General features: G+C 40.9%; 1 protein-coding gene across 2 annotated transcripts in view; it reads left to right on the forward strand.

The window, feature by feature from the left end:
* The window catches only part of pnoca (prepronociceptin a), a 51750-nt gene that overhangs the window by 18237 nt on the left and 15427 nt on the right, over positions 1-18086 (forward strand). For both annotated transcript variants that reach the window (XM_084362823.1, XM_084362822.1), the window contains exons 2-3: positions 9607-9719; positions 16749-16946. The gene's annotated coding sequence lies outside the window, so the exon portion shown is untranslated. The remainder of the gene's footprint in view (positions 1-9606; positions 9720-16748; positions 16947-18086) is intronic.

Raw genomic sequence — 18086 nt, forward strand, 5'->3', positions numbered from 1 at the left:
TGGGTGAACGACAGCATCTCGGCGAGCCATAGCGATACTTCACCGTAAACATTAGCGCATGCTACCGCTAGCGTAAGCGGCATCCTCTCCCTGAGAGGGCCGTGTAGCAGGCAAGGCAGGCGCTGACAGGCGGAGCTCATTAGCATTAAAGGTGCAGGCACAGAAACAGCTGCTCTCAGTGGAGCTCACCTGAGCGACTTTTAGACAGCTGAAGTTCAGGACCACGGATGGGTTTGGGGCGATACATTTCAAATACAGTGTTGTTGGACCTCTGACAGCTGTGTGAAATTGATGAAAAACAGTATAATATGGGACCTTTAAGTTAGCATGCTAACCTGCTAGCGCTGGCCTGTCCTGTCTGGTATTGCCACTCTGAGCAACCAGTCCGGACCACTTACTGTAGCTGCTGTTAGATAGTTAGCTCAGTTAGGTGTGCAGCTAGTGGTTACTATAGTAATATGCTGCCCCATATTAGTTTAGAGGTAAACTTGAAAAGGTGGCCAATACGTTTGCACCTTTAATAACAACGCTTTCACTAACGTTTGGCTGGAGGCCTTATTTATCTGTAGAGGAAATGACAGCTTGAGTTTACCAAAACTAGCAGTTAGTCTGAGATGTGTCTGCTATGAAGAAAGCAATGACGCTAGCAAAGCAACACAGTACATGAAATAAATGCAGCAGAAAGGTCAAATAGGTCAGACGGAGATGTTGAACTATATATCTTTACATGTCACAGTTACGGCTGAAAATGGCAACAAAAATAAACGAGTTTGCCAATTTCACATTAATTTTACATCTTTGTTAAACTTTTCATTTTATTTAGTATATCTTATACATTTTAAATAATTTAAAGGGAAGAGAAAACAGGAAATGACGGGCCAAATTTAACCTGAATCTTTAACCTCAAGCAAAACGCATTGTATTGCATAATAATGACATAAAATAGACTTTTTAAGGCTCATGATGATTTGACATACAGAGTTCATGTTAGTAAAAGTGACTATTATTATCTCCAGGTACCATCAAAGGCAGTTTTGGAGGCATTTGATGATGTACGACCTTCCCATTTTCCTACTTATCTCTCCAAGTAATCCTTCATGACATTGTCTCATCCTTCACTCTTCCTCCGCCTACATACAGTCAAACTCATCCCCTCTGAGCAAACAAGTATTAACCCTTTCTATACAACACGCACTTAAACATTTAAATTGGCAAGTAAATATTTGATTTACACATTAACATCATAAAGTCTTTTTCCATCATGTTTTCTAAAAATCTTTTTAATATAATAATAATGTTTATTTTTTCACAATGCTTTGTCAAGTTTTCTCTCTTTTTTTTTACATTGTATATCTCTATCCTTGTTCCATGACTAAATAAACTCCCATTCATAAGAATTTACCATTCCCTAACTGCCTCTAAATTCATCTTGGGACTTGGGAACCGTTACTGCTGTTCAACTTGCCACCCGAACCTCCACCTCAGCCTAATAATAGAGACCTTCAGCTCTATCACTGATCAGTCTCCATCCAGATAAGGAGCTCTGAGGGCTGGGAAGGGAACACATCAACCCTTTTGACGTAGAAATCCCAGATGTGTCATTGTGGCTGGTTTATCTTAAAACTGAGGTGCGTGTTAAATTCCTTTCCTTTCTCTGCCTGGCCCTCCTCCTTCCTTTATTCATCATGTTTTCCTCCTCTCCCCAACACCATTCTATTGAACAACCAATGGCTGGATTATTGACGCTCTTGCCATTGACCAGCTGATGACTCCCTGCTATGAATAATGGGAATTGCATTGGATTCACAGCACCACACCGGTGCTCTGTCATCATTAAACTCCTTGGATGCAACAGGCCATCACAAGACAGTGATGGAGAAATATGTTTATTCAATCATTTGCTCATGAGCTCTGGCTGATGTGGCCGTCACGGCGTGGCTTTTAGAGGCGGATAAATCAGCCATCACGGTGGAGGTGGGATTGAAGCCTAATTGGCTCTAGCTTCAACGACTACTGTTTAATGAAGCAGGCAATGGCGAGAAGAGCAACAAAAACTAGCTGTCGTCACAACAAGCGTCAGTCAAGGCCATGACGATGAGGCGCAAAGCTTCCTTTCAATGTACTCTGACGTCAGATTGATCAGAAAATCAGGTGTTCATGATCAGAAAAGAACTGTACTTTTTCTATGGACATGGAAACAGGAGCAGAAAGGAGAAAATCCTAATAACAAAACTCAAGCACAATGACCTTAATATAGTTTTTACATTTGCTAAAACCCTTCGTAAACAGCAATTTGTCTAATCATAGCAAATGTAATGTCTAGCTGTGTAACTGTGCCTGTCAATCTGCATTTCTCCAAATGCCGATCTGTGTGCAGAGAGGGGGGTGGATGTAATCAAAAATTACATCCATCCCCCCTCATTGTCCACCAACATACACTGGAAATGTAAACACAAAACAACTGATTTTGAAAAGTGAAGTCTACAAATGAAATTATACCAACTTTGATAAATCATGTATTTGCTGCAAAACATGAACTACTGTAAATAACAAGGGCAATAAAGAATCTCAAATGCAGCATTACACTTGTATTAATTTCCTAAAATATCACAAAAAATAAAAAAGTGAGTTTACTTTTGCTCCGACTTTGTTTTCAAATAATGGAAGTATGCTATGATACACGTAGAAGCTATAGAGTCTCTTCAGAGAACAAACATGTGCACATCATCATCCAATATGACGACGGTACTAGCCGGGGGATGACCATTAACCTTCATACACAGCCACTCAATTAGATGGGAAGGAATGGCAGCAGTCAGCAGTGGAGAGGAAGGGGGCAGTCACAGTAACCTTTTAGTCACCTGGGTCGGCAAGAAAATGACAATGTCTGACGCCTTCTTAAATGAATCACATCTGTGACATTTGGTCCACAGAGAGGTTTTCACACATGGTGGCCAGCAACACCCCAGCGCTGGCAACTAAACAACAAGCACATCACTCTGAGAGGAAAAGTTCAAGATTGTTGAATATAAAAGAGGTATAAACTTTCTGGAGCACTTAGAAACAACGGCTGCATACTACGTGCGTGTTCATCCACATGGGCAACTTCAATTAACTTGTCTTTCATATAATATGTGCTTCCAAAATCACAACAGGTTGGTGTTTGGATGGTCTCAAAACTTTGCTTGCCCTATGTTAATGCCTTAATTTCTCCAAAAACATCTCCGGCTTAAATCACTGCAATGCTCCTTCAAGCTGACATGGCGTTTAACAAAAAGAACCACCCCCTCTATCAACATCTTTGTTTTCCCCCAAACCTACTTCATATTGAGGCTTGGGTGTAAAAGTCGATGAATTCTTTTAACTAGGTCTCGATTGGATCAGGCCTCTCAGCGTCTGGCAGGGAGAAGATAAGACCTGTTATCTCTGTCCGACAAAGATGCAACCTCCCTCCGCCCTCCCAATGACTGGACCCGAGTGGGAGAAAGAAAGAGAAATTTAGACAAAATACGTCAGCATTTATATAATGGCAAAAATGATCTAAGAAAAAATTATTTTTGCAAATGCAAAAAATGCAAACAAATAACTTAGTCTTAACTTAGTCCCTCAATAAAACCTGGATTTATTGCAATTTTTTTCCTCATTTAGGTCTGATAAACAGTAAGGCTATTCAATTCTGTGTCCCATATCGCTATTTTTCAAGCGACACATAATGCAGCCTCATTGCTTGACTCAAACTCTTAACCGTTAAAGCTATTTGGTAAATCATTTATTAGGCATTTTTTGTTTGTAGAAAATCTCTTAATGCTTTGACAAATGAAATAAATAAAATCCAGTAACTGTGGCTGTTGCAGGCCTCTAAAAGGCCTAAGCCTATTCAAACATCTCATTCAGCCTGTGTGAAGACATCGGACAAGGCTACCTGCCAGTCTGCCGTCCAGTCCCTAACTGAGTAGCACAAGGCACACAGCCCCTGGGCCAAGCTAACCCAGTTAGCACAAACCACACATCAACAGCAGTAAGAAGTAACTGTCATGCCAGGTACCCTTTTCAGACTGAGGTAGCAAAGTTGTTTATTTTTGTGTTTATTAGACTAAAAGAGCTAAGAGAGCTTGTTGAGCGTAGCCCTGCCACCAAAGTGGTAACGTTATAATAGCTGAGGTAGACACTCTGTGATGATTCTGTGTATGTGTTTGGAGGCTACGAAATGAAGCTATATCCCAACACTGATGTACCTTGTTTATTAGCAAAAAGTTGCTGATCACAGATCCAGCAGATATGGAGCAACAGCATTATTTTGGAGAAATGGCTGGCTCTTATACATATATATATATATATATATATATACTGTATATATATGGCCCACTATGCATACTTACCAATCTTAAGACGTCAAAAACGGGAGGATTTCAAAATCAAAGTGTGGTTGCGGGGGTCTTACCTAGGGTTGGGCATTATGGCTGAAAAGTCTCTTACGATAGTGAAGTTTTATATCGGCCGATATCTATAATTATTAATTATTTTTATTGACCTGTCCTTCCATCCTTCCATCCATCCATTATCTCCTTTTCCCCAGCAATGCTTTCTAGCGCCTCCCGAGGCGTACCCAGGCCAGATGGGATATATAGTCCCTCCAGCGAGTTCTGTGTCTGCCCCGGGGTCTCCTCCCAGTTCGTTGTGCCCAGTGCACCTCACAAGATGCCCAAACCACCTCAACTGGCTCTTTTCGACGCAAAGGAGCAGCGGCCTTTGTCCGAGCTCCCCACGGATGACTGAAATCCTCAACCTATCTCTAGGGCTGAGCCCAGCTACCCTACAGAGGAAACACATTTCGGCTGTTTATATCTGCGATCTCGCTCTTTTGGTTACTACCCACAGCTCGTGGACATAGGTGAGGGTCGGAATGTAGATAGACTGGTAAATCGCGAGCTTCACCTTCTGGCTTAGCTCCATCTTCACCACGACAGTCCGGAGCAGCACCCGCAGTGCTGCGGATGCCACACTAAACCTCTGGTCCATATCCTGCTCCAACAAGACCCCAAGATACTTGAACTCCTTTGCTTGGGGCAGGAGCTCTCCCCCCAGTCGGAGGGGGCAATCCACCATTTTCCGGCAGAGAACCATGGCCTCAGACTTAGAGGTGCTGACCCTCATCCCGACCGCTTCACACTCGGCTGCAAATCCAGCACCCTGGCGTAAACTTTCTCATGGAGGCTGAGCAGCGTGATACCCCGGTAACTGGAGCACACCCAACAATGACAGCCCAACAATGTCCAGAGCCTTTAGCATCTCAGGGCAAGACTCGTCCACCCCTTGTGCCTTGCCACTGGGGAGGTTCTTGACTACCCCGCCAACCTCTGCTGCCGGATGGTTTTCCAGAACCTCCTTGAGGCTGACCGAAAGTCCTTCTCAACAGCCTCCCTGAACTTCTCCCACACCCAAATTTTTGCTTCAGCGACCGCCTTCTGGCCTCTCGTTACCTGTCTGCTGCTTCAGAAGACCCCTGGGCCAACCAAGCCGGAAAGGCCTCCTTCTACAGCTTGATGACCTCCCTCACCGCCGGTGTCTACCAACGGGTTCTTGGGTTACCAACAGGACAGGCACAAATTAACTTCCGACCACAGCTCCTAGCTGCCACTAGAGGCACAGAGGCTATGAACATGGTCCACTCATATTCCTCGTCCCAAGCTTCCCCCAGAATGCGGGAAAAGTTCTTCCAGAGATGGTAGGTGAAGACCCGACAGACCAGGGCCTCCACCAGACATTCCCAGTTCACCCTCACTACTCGTTTGGGTTTACCTGGTCCGTCCAGCAGTCTCTTCCGCCATCTGATCCAACCCACCACCAGGTTGTGATCAGTTGACAGCTTTGCTCCTCTCTTCACCCAAGTGTCCAAGACATACGGCCGCAGATCAGATAATACAACCACAAAGTCGATCATTGACCTTTGGCCTAAGGTGGCCTGGAACCAAGTCCACTTATGGACCACTTTATGCTTGAACATGGTGTTCGTTATGGCCAGTCCATGACTACCACAGAACTCCAATAACAAAGCACCACTCGGGTTCAGATTAGGCAGGCCGTTCCTCCCAATCACCCCCCTCCAATTTCTCCATGATTACCCACATGGGCATTGAAGTCCCCCAGAAGAACTATGGAGTCCCCACCTAAGGTCTCCAAAAAGGCCGGGCATTTCGAGCTGCCGTTGGGTGCATAAGCACAAATGGCAGTCAGAGCCTTCCCCCCAGTGACTTTCAGATGCACAGAAGTGACCCTCTTGTTCCTCGGGGAGAACTCCAACACTGTGGCGCTCAGCCAGGGACTTGTGAGTATCCCCACACCTGCCCGGCGTCTCTCACCCTGGGCAACTCCGGAAAAGGAGAGAGTCTAGCCCCTTTTCAGAAGTTTGGTTCCAGAACCAGTATTGCTAGTCTGCGAAGCCAGGCATCAGGACGCCTAGGTCCCCGCCCTCGCCCACCAAACTGTCCTATTTTTTAAAATCATTTTTAAAGACCAGGTGAAAAAAGGTCACATATAACCTCTTTATTTTGAATATAACAACTTTATCAAGCACATAGGGTATAATTATGTTAACAACAATGAAACGCACAAAAAAAATCAGACAAATAAGTAAAAATACTGCCATATGTCGGAGCTGACCTGCTCTTTGTTATTCACAATTTCCTCTCCACCAGCACTCATTCTCTCTGGTGTTAATGGGTTGAGCTTGTGTTTTTCTTGCGGTTGGTTTGTAAAACACTCAGCCAGCACCAGGTGGTGGAGCAAGGGTGGGCAGAGCCGGCCTGTCCTACCGAACGGGCTTGGCAACAAACAGCGGCTCTTCAGGTTGAGTGACACCGTGAGGAGCAGAGAAGCCTGGACAGTGGCCGGCTGCAGCTCATAGGCCACCGTATAAGACCGCAAGAAAAGCAGACATTACTACTGTGTGAGTTATTGGTTTTACACGGGGAGCACAACTGATCTTGTGAGAACTGGTCCATAGTAATGCCTCTGACACGCTCTTTGTCATTGTCAATCACATGACAATGGTGCAACAGAATTGCAGGCCTTCAAGGATTGTGTTACCATCATTCTGGTGACATTTAAAGAATGAAATCTGTGGCATAAAGTAAAATTTACCACTTTTCGTTCATTTCTTTTTTGCCCCTGCCCCTTGGAGAGTCTGTGCACGTCACAGCTCTGTGTTTGTCAGCCTCTTGAAGGGCATTGACGTGGTGCAACACCCAGGATTGAGAGGAAAATTGACATGGCAGATTTTACAGCCCCTTTCCGTCAAGACTTTATGTCAGAAACAGGAATTCTCTCCAAAGCGTCTGAAAATGTGTTTAAATATTCTTTCTCCTCTCCATTTCTCTGTCTGTCTCTCACTCACTGGGGAGGACGAGGCACAACACTACAGCAGACTTCATGCTGTACAGAGCCAGACACACGTTATGATCACCAAAAGGGGAAAAGGTGTGACAAATTGTCATAAATCTAAGAAATATGAGAGAATTGAGACCTTGGGAGGAAACCAGGAAAAGGCAATTAAAAAACGGGAGTCTCCTGGGAAAATCGGGAGTTGGCAAGTATGGCACTATGTTCCCCAACTAGTCACTAATTTTGTCTGTCTGCTGTTTGGTGCAGGGCAGGTAGCATACAAGATCACAGTCTTTTGAGGGCAGTGAAACTGAACCAGAGCAGTAACTCTGTGAGCCATCAAACCAAAATGAGCTGAAAGATGATAGAAATCTGTAAAGCAGAAAGGAACTGCAGTGTTCAGGATGGGTGACCCCATTCACAACAAGTAGTTAAGTGATTCACCAATAATATAAAAATATTGATTATAGCAGCTGTAAGAGTCTTGTGTGACGTGAGCAGTGTGAAGTCACCCTGGTAATCCCAGTACATGTGGTGCCATGGACTGGACCAACTGGAGAAAGGGAGACAAATCAGATGAGTAATGAGAATAAGCTAGCATTTGTATGTCAAACATCTGATCATATCTTGTAGTCCTTTAGACCATATTTAAATGGAGGCCATTCTCCTCTGATATCACGCTCAGGGTGGGAAGACCAAATGTTGTACTGCTGTATTGCAGATTGCAAGTCATTTAAATGTAGGGAATCTGAAACATTATCATTTCACAGGCTCTTGATTGACCAGCAACTGAAAAAACAATGGATAACGTTAGCTAACAGCTTACATTAAGTTCCAGCCACTACTGTTTGATAGCGTTATAAGATATCATGGGAAAGCTGTAATTAATTCTCAATTATCAATGCAAATGTTGTTGGTATTTAAGGTTAGTTAACAAATGCTAATGTAAGGTAAAACTGAAAAACAACATATTTGGTAACCTGTTAGCTACATTTAGACAACAGCTTACGTTAGCATACATTAGCTTATGTTGAAAAACAAACTAGTCCAATATGTGTGTTAATAAATGACTATTAATTAACGGCTTTCCTATCATATCATGTAACAGTATCAAACAGAAGTGGCTGAAACTTAACTTTAGCTGTTCACTAATGGTAGCTAACTGGTAATCAAATATGTTTTTCTACAATGAATCAGGCTCGATGTCTCTCTGAGCTCACTCACTGTTGGTAACAGTAGCTAAAAGGTTAACAAACATATTGTTTTAAACTTAAAATATGGCATATGACATGATGTCTGCTAAATGCCCTATGTAAATGTAAATGTAAATGTCCCTTTAGATTTTCACTATCCATTGTCTTTTCGGCAGCTGATCAATCAAGAAGGTGTGAAATTAAAATTATTTGTCAGATTCCCTACGTAAGACATTATGCTTTGAATAAAAATGGCCAATTGTATTTTCTCTAATTCTACCCCCACCCTAGGGCCGCCTGTGGCAGCAATTGTGACTGCAAGATACATCTACAAAAATAATACGTGTAGAGTTTAAGTTATAAATAAGCTGGCTGATATAGTTATATACAGTTTTTTCCTCCCCAGCAACAAAATTGAACATGAATGCAGTTAGTGAACCTTTGTTGGGCAAGTGGACATTTGGATCGACTTTGTTAATTCTACATGATAGAAATGGCAGTTATGTTTAAGAAGGTGGATGATGATGAACATATTTTCAGGTAATTTAGGCCACCACAAAGACTAGCAAGACGTAGTACCCCTGCTTAAGCTCGACTGTAAATCACATTGGTGCTTTAAATACTTTCTTCTGGTTGTTCTGAAGCAGGCTAAAATTAGCATCTGTTGTGGTTCTGTCTAATTTACTGTTTAGCTATCAGCCATTTCCCACAGGAAAAGACTTAACGAGTATTTAATTAATGACATTGATTCATTTGGTTGAGGAAAATCTGCTTCATGGATCAGACACTGAGATCTGACAAAGAGATGTCTCCTATTGTTTCTCAGTCCTCGTCTGAGTTACTCACACTGTGTTTTACACACACTCTCCATTTCTTTAAATGTATTCATCTGCGTTATACTTCTTGAGATGGTACTGTGTGTAGAAATCCAACATTTCTGTTTTGTTGTTTGGCTCAATTAGCGATCAGCTAGCCGCAGTCAGCTCCACAATACAACCTAATTGCTCATTTAGCATTTTGTGTCTCTTTTCAGATTGCCAAAACACCAGAATGTGTAATCAGGAGTGGGCACTCGATGAGGCGAAGCAAATAAGTCAGCATTGCAGACCGTCATTACTGTGTGGGTGATCGTCTGATGCCACTGAGGTTTGTTTCCTCCATTTAGTTTGGTCTCTGAAGATGGAGGAGAGTGTAACTTTGAACTGAAGGAGATATGCATCTGATGACTCTGTCTCTGCTCTCATTATTACTCACTATCTGCTGTCTGTTAATTTAATTTGTGTGCAAGGTTGATTCCATAGAATTCAATCTGAACTGAGTCAAATTATTTAATTCTTTGTCTTTTCTGACAACCAGGCGACCACAACTCAATCTAAATTACAACCATGCTCGTCATCATTTTAAGACCAACTGAGGAAAATGTATCACTTTATTGTGATTACTTGAAAAAGTAATTATGCAAGCACTGACGAACAGGGTATTCTTCTAAGGGAAGTCATATAGCTGCTCTGGATGAACTATTTATTTTCCTTTCAGCCAAGAATGGTAAGAAAATTTCAATTAGTGAATGTTTGTGTAATGCTTTGAGGTGTATCATGATATAAGCCACTGTGTGAATAGGGGGGCTGGATGGAAATGTTCAACGAGTGGGCACAAACAAGTGACATCTTGATTACGAGACAATCCTTTGGATTACTTGACAAAGCTGTTGTCTCATCTCTGATGGGCATCTACTAATGAACCACTGACTGGAACAGACAAACACAGTAATGGTCTATTGACCTCCAGCCGGCTGTCTTTACTGCTGCAACAGACGGCCTGTCTGAACAACAGTTTGTTGGTTCGATGGCAGTAAGTTAACACTTTAACTGGAGGAACAATTAACCCAAGGAGTTCAGAACATTTCGGGAAACAAACATTCACTATCTCGCCAAATGTTAGATGAGATGATTGATACTAATCTCATATCTGTTCTTTAAAGGTCATATTGATAACATTTTTATGTAGACAAATAATAAAAAAATACATCTACAGAGCTTGTAGAAAGGTGAAGAACAAAAGTAGCATCTCTTTTCCCTACAAACAATATTATGGTTGTGAATGAATAATTTAAAAGTTGTTGTCAGGTCACATTAACGTTAGCTAGAGTTATCAACGTTAAAGCTAGATAGTGTTAGCAAAGTAAATGTTAACTACATTGGCAACATGAACATTTGTTAGTTAGCGTTAGCAACGTTAGGTAGTGCAACAAACTGGCAACCACTTGAGGGGGTATGTCATTTGAACAACAGCAGTGTTGCAACGGGAATGCAATGGTGGGGTGAAGACGGAATTTTATCAGTTACACCTTTAAATATAAAGCTGGAGCCAAGAGACAGTTAGCTTAGCACAAAGACTGATAGCAGGGGGAAAAACTAGCCTGGCTTTGTTAAAAGTTCCGAGAATTTGCCAGCAACTCTTTGGTTCAGTAATATATGTTATATCTCATTTGTTTAATTTGTAAAAAGACCTAAAGTATAAAACAAAATGTTATGGTTTCACTTGAATTATGTGCCAGACTATTGCAGTGCTTGACAACTTCATGACAAGTACTTTATTAATCCTTCTTGGGTAATTTTAATTCACAGACCTGATTTTTCATGTTTAGAAATCAGTTTTTGTGTGGATTTAACAAAGGAGATATAACATGCTAATTACTGAGCTTTAGAAGTGCTGGTGTGTGGATTTTTATACATTTAGACAGAGCCAGGCTTGCAGTTTCCCCCTATTACCAGTCTCTGTGCAAAACTAAGCTAACAGTCCCCTGGAATCAGCCAATCTTTAGTGGATGAGGTTGGTTTTAATCTTATCATCTAAGTCTTAGCCACAATGTGAATAAAGATATTACCCAAAATGCTAAACTTTTTCTCTTAAAACAAAAATATATGTATTGGCCTGTCTGTCAGAATAGCAGAGCTTGTTTGTTGTTGAGTGTGTACATAGACTGGCGAGGCAGACCCTCCTGCAATTTTTAGATCCCATCTCAGAAAACCTCTGTTGACTCAAGGAAACCAAACATGATGCACACAACCTGAGACAGGAAATACTCCATAAATAAACTAACCCACCAGGTTGACATGAAGCCTTATGAGGACTGACCACTTGACAAAACCTATTTTAGGTTGCCTCAGATCCTCTCAAATTGTCTGTCCCCTCTCCTAAATAATTCATTCTGCTTTTTTGACCGACATAATACATCATATATTGAAGAAACAGGAGACACAGGAGAAGGAATGGTATAAAGATTTTGGAGCAGTGTGTTTGACCACCACCACCATCATCAGAATGCTCGATGATGAAATGTGTTGTGGAGGATTGGTGCTGATACCTCTACTAGAGTTCTGCAGCCTCTGAGATTCAGTCCTGGAGGCTCATGTTGGCCCAACACCTACACAGTCAATTTTTTTGATATTTTTACTTTGTTACCCAGCTGTATATTAGCAGAGAATGGAATCACACATGTCAAACTGAACAGTCAGATGATGAATGAACCCAGATGAGGGTCATGCTTACCCGTGATCAACTCATTGATTATTTAACACTTGTGCAGGTACTATTATGTCTTGACACCTTGTTAAGAACAAAAAGCTGGTTTAGTTCAGTAAAATGTAATTAAAGGTGTTAAAACCGATTCTGGAGAAAGATAGTTGATTGTTGAGTCTCATTCCCAGGTTGTCAAATCCTGATTTGGGTTGGTAGGTCAGGCCAGCCATCGACCTATAGCATCAGTATTTGACGAACTGATAACGAGACTCAACAATCAACTATTTTACATGGCACAATTTCATATCGTTGAGTTGGAGTCTTTCTTGGAACATTATAATTAATGTTTTAATCCCCTAAACCTAATCAAGCAATGACAGAAAACTGAAAAAAAGGAAATTAACAATAATACAAATGTTCCTAACAGGATACAACCCCAAGTTGCCTTAGTGAGAGTCTTATAATTTCAGCCACAGTGGCTTGCTGCAGATGCAGACTTTTGAAAGTTGAAGTGATGGTCTTGGAACACTGTTAAATGTTCTAGGAACAACACCAACACAGCGATATCAAATACACCATCTTACATATTGTACTTTGAAGGAAACATAGATTGCTTTTCCCTAGCAAATATTTCCATAGAGGAAAGCAGTTACAAAGGATGGTCAGGTGACTAACAAGAGATTTAAATTTGGCCTCAGTGATTGAATCGCAGTGTTTTATCTGATTTCACATTTATGAAAATGAAAATATTTACATGGAAAAGGGACAAATGAAAGCAAAACTTACATAATCTGAAGTAAACTGCGCATAGTCTGACACATGTCCTACTAAATATTTAAATATCTAGTTTGCTGAGAAAACAGTGAGCATTTTCTATATTATTACCTAAAAATGCTGACTTTGTGTCACCCCCATATCTTTCATGGACACAGGAAGTAGGGGCACTGAGGGGGCTGCAGCACCCCCTAAAACAAGGCATTAAAAACAGGTGATTGATATCAAACTTTCTTTGATCATAAAGCCTAATGTTAGTTGACATGGAATGTTGTCTCCCTTTTCATCTTCTTGCCGATGTCGACGGTAACTGTAGTTGATGGCTGCTTTGACCTGGAGTATGTTGGTGTTCACATGTGCTGTTGGCTGTAATGCAAAATATTTCCAAATTGTTCAACATTTTTAATAACAGATACATATAAGTTCTCCTGGCCATTCAAAATAATACAAAAAATATGATTGTGGCACACAATTTACTACATCGTCATACTGTATAAACTTAACTCTCAGCACCAAGAACTTTGACTGATTTCCAGGGTCCCTGTTAAGGTCAATGGTTTTCATACATGTTTGTAAAACGTACTTTCATGAACGATACAACCTTCGCACAGAATATCTATCTCTTATCAAAACAATATTTAATAAAACATCACATATTTTACAATATTATGTGATTTAATGATTTATTAAGATTCACTCCAAGTATGTATTTATGCCTTCATCGGCCTCATTCACATACCTGCCAACACTTTCATGGTGGTCTTATTTTTTTTAACCCTTTCTCCTGCTCTGCTCCCAATCGGTAATTTCTCCCATTAATCCCCCGATTTATAGTAATACAAATCAAATGTGTGTTTCGTGTTGTACGTCACTGACGTCATGAATGTGGCGGAAGCAGTTGTAACAGAAGAGAAAACCACAATACACCCATTGTGAGAGAAGCCTCTGTAAAACGGTGGATAGATTCTTTTGAGCATCATAACCCCCAATACAATTTGGCAGAGCTGCACGATTAAATTATTCAAGTTAGCCGGCACTATACCAGAGTTAGCCGGCTTGGTTGGCGATCCAGGTATTTTCATAGCCGGGAAATCGAGCACGGAGCTGACTGCAGAATCAATTAACCCAGCGTACAAGCAGAGTTTACACATTCCAATTGCACACAAAAGCCAGATTTTAGCGGGTTTAAGTGGGATTTTTGACCAGTGGAAAAGGGGTATTAGTTTACAACTGAAAATGGATTGAACAGATCCCAAGAAGAAAAAATACATTTCCAAATTTCAGTCCACTTAGTGGCAGACCTTCCCTTTTTACAATGTAAATTTTAGATGCTGACTTTTTTTATGTACATTTTGTATATCTATGAATTTAAGACTTATTATAAATCATTTTGCCTTTTCATCCTTGTGTTTATTCATCTGTAATGTTGGGTTATACGGGGGTGGCGATGTTGATGGTAGGTCATTTGCAGACAATCTCCCTCTTTTTCACAGCCTAATGTTGGCAGGTATGTATTCAGTTATCCAGTATTCATAGTACAATTTATATCCAGACAATTCATTCATTCATTATAGTACAGCCACACATGCATCAAAGGATTTGCTTTCAGGACAAATTGTGTTTCCTATTTCCTCAAAACTTTTTTTGTCACAGTAACTTGTGTGATTCATTTTGAGATTCGTCCTGCGAATACATGGCCAGAGTTAAGTAACCCTAATCAGAGAGAAGCAGAGCTCATCCTGCTGATAATGAAGACCGGACAGATGCGTAATAAGAAACTCTGGAGCTCATGCTCGTCGTGATTCTTTTGTTTCCTGCGCTGATTTTTGTTTGTGAGCAGAATGACAGTAATACAGTCCTGCCACTGCCTGAAGAGAGGTTGGAGGACATCTGACTGTCACTCCCACAACATGGTGGAGGAGTGACAGCAAGATGTCCTCCAACCTCTCTTCAAAAGAACGCTGTACATGAATACGACATTTTCTTTGAGATAACAGCATATGTTATTTATATAAGTATTTTACTCTGGGGAATTAATAACTGGTAACATATTGTTACGAGGAACAGTCATCTTATAGGCACAGTTACTGTAAATGAAAATAAGAACTTTAAAAAAAATCTCAACTGTGGCAAATACACACTTCACATACTGAGTGAGAAATATTAAAATAACACTTGTATTACAGGAGGCTGAATATGGAGCGTGTGACTATGCAATACATTTGCAGAAACCAAGAAGTGAGTGGAGAACCTGTACAAAATATTTATGTTCCCCTTCATTTAAAACTGTGCTCTGTAGTGCAGAATGATGTGTGTGAAGAGACATTGGAAAGCTTGTTTCCAAACGTATCTACGGAAGGGGGAATGTTTCTCTGTGCTTACCTTTTATTAACATGTGTGCAACTTTTACAAGTGTGAAATGTAAATCTGAAACTTGAAGTGCACACACACATTGAGAATGGACTTTTCAGTAAAGCAGGAGCAGGGCCAGATCAAAAGTTATTCTAAGCAGACTTTTTTTCAGGGCCCCACTTTACGCACATTTTGATATTTGGTAAACACATCAAATAACTTAAATTCCACATGGTTGTTATTATTATACTCATTTATTTAGTTAGGTATATATTTTAGCAAATCTATGTATATTTCAATCTTATGCAATTAGTAAGTCACATAAGAAAAGTTTTTTGAGATTCATTGAATTTTTTTTTTTTTTGCAAAATTTTGTATTTGTTTACAGATGCTGACATTACACTGCAACTGCGATACCGAAAATACACGTTTCCATATGTGCATTAGAAAAAATATTCTGAGAAGAAAAGTAAAAATGCTTAAAATAAATAAAAAGATTTAAAAAAGGGGGGGGGCACAAAAAGAGACGCACGCACGCACGTATGCGCGCGCACACATGCATGCGCGCGTGCGCACACACACACACACACACACACACACACACACAAAACAAACAAAACACTTAACTATAAGGATATCTCAACTTAGACATGTATACATGTAAGATATTGCTAGTACAAAACCTAAGGCATATTTTGAAGGCACTGATATGTGTGTATACATTTACAAATGGATCAGACAAATGGATTATTTAAAAAAAAAAATATTTTGATGTTGAATATGTGTGTAAATAAGTATGTTAAACATTATTTAAAGTATGCAGCTTTTTTGTTCTCTGTCTTTGCCCCCTAGTGGCAATAAGGCCTGAGGCATGTGTCTAGAATGCCCATGCCTGGATCCTGCCCAGTGAAGGAGCCATCTTACATTCTGTGGTTAAAACATTTTAAATGAACAATAATTTCTGATTCATAAATTTTGGATAATTCAATGAGGGAAACAAGTAAATGTAATTTTATGAATTTGGAACGAGGTCATAATGTTTTTTTCTGGACAGAAAAAATTTAATGTCTGCAGGCTTTAATGTCTGCAGGTTATGTGGTTGACTTGTGTGTTTTTTCTCTGTATTCAATTTATTAATGTTTTCACAATGTGAAAAATTAAGACACAATGAAGCGTAACGCTGCACCAAGATGAATGCCTTTATCCCTCTGTTTTCCTTAATTTTTCCTCCTCCTCCCTCTTCCTCGTCTATTTTAATTTTTCCACTTCTCCATCCCTCACTCTTCCTCCCTTCCTCATCCTCACATCTCCCATTCTCTCAGTCATTTCTTCTCCTGCCATCTTCTCCCTCTTTTTCTCCTCTACTTTTCTCCCTACGCTAACTCCTATCTTTCTCTCCCCTGTTGCCACCATCCCTCTCTTCCTACCTCACGCCCTGTCCATGTTCTCCCCCCATCTTCTTTCTCCTCGGATCTCCATCCCTCCCTCTCTCCCTCCCTCCTTCCCTTGCTCTCTCTGTGATGAAAGAGGGAGTTTTGAAAGAGAGAGAGAGAACCAGAGGAGGAGGTTGAAGGGGAGGGGTGGGTCTCTATAAGAGCAGCTGCCTCCAGCCTCCACGTAGCCAGAAAAACCACGCTGAGACCGAGGGAAGGAAACGTACGCTGACGAACCTCAACCTGCACCCAAGGGACCCCTGTTGGCACCCATAATCTCACCTCAATACAGGTAAGAATGCCCTGGGGAGAAGGTGGGAGATGGAGGAGGAAAAGAAATGGCTTGACCTCTGACCTTTGATACAGAATCTTTTGCACTTTGCATTTTTATATCTGTAAGGAATTACTGACATTTTGTCACACTTGATTGACAGGCAGGAAAGAAATTGTAAAAGAAAAAAAGGAGCCACCGTTTTCAGAAAGTGAGGATCTGATTTAACGTGTCTTAACCTGCTTACTAGTTGCATCTAATGTTGGTAATGTAGCAGTGTCAAAAATGTGAATTCTCTTTAACTACATCTAAATTTAACTGAAACAATAAGCAAGGAAAAAAGAAAAAAACAACATGTTTGAAAGCTTTGTCAGCCCTCTTAAGAGCTCTTTGTCTACATCACTTGTCTATCATCTATTTTTTTCCCCCCAATTGTTGCCGTGCTGTGACCCTCTGACCCTTGAGCTCCTCACAGCTGAGTGACTGTAAAGATGCCAATCCTTGACGTCAGTGATGCGCAGAGTGGTTTCAGATAATGTCTCAGGTCACTTTAGCTAACAAACCACTGAATCTGTGTTTTCATAGAATCAATGCATCACCTCTAAAGGAGCAATTACGGTCTATTACGTCTCGTGACTACTTCACCCCAGGGTTAAATACTTTGTGTTTTAGTGGGTTAAAAGCACAGGGCGGCAGGGATGTCCACGCTACGGAGAGCACGAGGTGACCACTCTGAGGGCTACACATGCAGTTTGTTTTGTCAGTGCGGTGGTATTTAGTAAAGAGGGAAAGGTCATAAATCGTTCATACGGTTAGTCATTAATCGTTAAGGCCTGATTTAGTGCTGCGCTCGAGTGGGTTTCATGAATGAATGGGGAGTCTTGGCAGAAAGCTGCTGAGGGCTGGTGTTTACACTGTAGCTTTGTGAAAGGTAATTTGGGTGAGTGCGTGTCGGTTAATCAGGGTCAGATAGAAGAGTGTTTTTTAGGTTTTCATAGCCTGAAATACTTTATATTCAGTGTGAAAATTAGCTAATTTTCTTAAGGTTCATTGTACTGTATGGCAAAAATATGAAAGATTACATGAACGAGAGGTGACGTGAGAGAAATCAATCTCTGTAGGCTGCTTTAAAGGGGCACTATGTAGTTTTAGAAAATAAAC

The sequence above is a fragment of the Pagrus pagrus genome, assembly GCF_965226575.1.
Source record: "Pagrus pagrus genome assembly, chromosome: 1".
NCBI classification, from domain to species: Eukaryota; Metazoa; Chordata; class Actinopteri; order Spariformes; family Sparidae; genus Pagrus; species Pagrus pagrus.